Source organism: Spermophilus citellus, assembly GCF_964194105.1.
Source record: "Spermophilus citellus genome assembly, chromosome: 5".
Taxonomy (NCBI): Eukaryota; Metazoa; Chordata; class Mammalia; order Rodentia; family Sciuridae; genus Spermophilus; species Spermophilus citellus.
This window is the reverse complement of record NC_138186.1, coordinates 84,083,404-84,085,619: the sequence shown is the minus strand read 5'-3', so window position 1 is coordinate 84,085,619 and position 2,216 is coordinate 84,083,404.

Here is a 2,216-nt window from a genome sequence, read left to right as displayed (position 1 = left end):
TAAATAAAATAAAGGTATTGTGTCCAATTACAACTAAAAAATATATTTTTTAAAAAAAGAGATTATGTGAAAAAATACTGGTTACGTATAGTTCATTCTCCTTCCTTCAAAAAGTAGAATATTGGTGAGCCCATTGAGTTATATCCCCATCCCCATTTGTTGATCAATCTTATTTTTTCTTCTGAGAAGTGTCTATTTGGTTCCTTTGCCCATTTATTGATAGGGTTATTTATTTTTCTAGTTAAGTTTTTTGAGTTCTTTGCATTGAAGATTGAAACTTTTAGCTGTCATCCAGAGACTGGCAGGGTGGGAGAGCTATGGAATAAGAACTGGACTTCTAGGGCTGAGGTTGTGGCTCAGTGGTAGAGTACTTGCGTAGCATGTGTGAGGCACTGGGTTTAATGTTCAGCACTACATAAAAATAAATAAATAAAATAAAGGTATTGTGTCCATCTACAAATCAAAAAATAAAAAAATAAATTGAACTTCTGATAAAAATCTGAGAAGTCATACTAAATGAAACCTGTAAATCTGAAGATGTTTCTCACAGATGGTCTGTTTCTTTGCCCAAGTATAAAAAATCTTCTAAATATCATGTAGGAGGCAATAGAAACTATATTTTATTTGTGTGCACATTTATTAGCATATTTTCCTGCTATCAGAAAAGTATTGATACTTTTGGTTTCAGATGTGCCTGTCTTGCTATGAGTCCATATCCAGTAGGAGACAGGCAAACCTAAGATTGTTAAGAATCCTGTACTTTGTGTGAGTGCACATTCACATGAATATATTAAATAAAACATTTACTTACTCAAATTTTAGGCTTGCAACCCTTATTTTCTAAAATATGAGGTAGCAAAGATTGTGCATAATTAGCATTAGGTTACCCACTGCACGCTATCTTGACTCTATGTTTCTGGTCCTATTGTGGCACTTTGGGTAATACCATTTTTATAATTATACATGAATAAATTGACAGGTGATTTTATTCCTGAAAGATAATTTTTATATATTGATCTGATTATTTTTATCTTCAACACAAAAGTTAGACAGTTTCTATATCAATATGTACACTAACTAGATTTGTTCTCAGAATAAAAATTCAAGCCTCCTGATAACGTAGGTGCAACTTATACATATTTTGAAACTTCACCTTTTTTTTTTCACTTCCAAACATAAAAACCATACTAGGGAAACTTAGAAAAGTAATACTTTATTTCTAAATATTTTTTATTCACAAAATACCTCAAAATTCAGTCATTAACACTGATATACAACAACAAATATTCCACAGGACAGATGGAAACAGAAAGGCAGATGATTGGTACTTAAAAGCAATAGCAGCCAGGTGTGTTTGTGCACACCTGCAATCTCAGTGACTTGGGAGGCTGAGGCAGGAGGATCATAAGTTCAAGGTCAGCCTTAGCAATTTAGTGAGCTCCTACACAACTTAGTGAGGCTCTCAAGAACTTCTTGAAATCCTGTCTCAAAATAAAAAATGAAAAGGGCTGGGTATGTGGCTCAGTGGTAAAGTACCCCTGGGTTAAATCCCCAGTACCCCAAATAAATAAATATAAATAAATAAAAGCAATAATATTAAGTAGTTAAAAGTAGGTTGGACTAGGCAGGGTGGCACATGCCTATAATCCCAGTGGTTTAGAAGGCTAAGGCCGGAGGATTGCAATCTCAAAGCCAGCCTCAGCAAAAGCATGGTGCTAAGCAACTCAGTGAGACCCTGTCTCTGAATAAAATACAAAAAAATAGGCCTAGGGCTGTGGCTCAGTGGTTGAATGTCTCTGAATTCAATCCTTGGCACCAAAAAAAAAAAAAAAAAATGGGTTCGATTGTTGCTTAGTTTTTTTAAATTAATTTAAAAAAAAAATAAATGACAGCAGAATGCATTGTTGCTTAGTTTTTGTGCATTTAAAAGAATTGAGTGAAAGACAGGGCTTTGGCAACAAGATCAAGTCAAACTGGATGCTTCCTTTCTGACAGGATGGTCCAGATCTCATCTCTTCTTATCAACTTCCCCTTTTCAATTTAAATTCTTTATAATTTTCTGAGGTTGTATTCATTTTGTTTTTACTCCTGAGCAGAAATAAATCTTTCTCTTTACCCTCCTTCTTTCTTCTGAGCAAAGGTAAACTTCTCCAGGAGGAAGAAGGGATCTTGTGCTGGGCTTAGGATGGAGGAAGGGAGAAAAGGAGGAAAAGAGA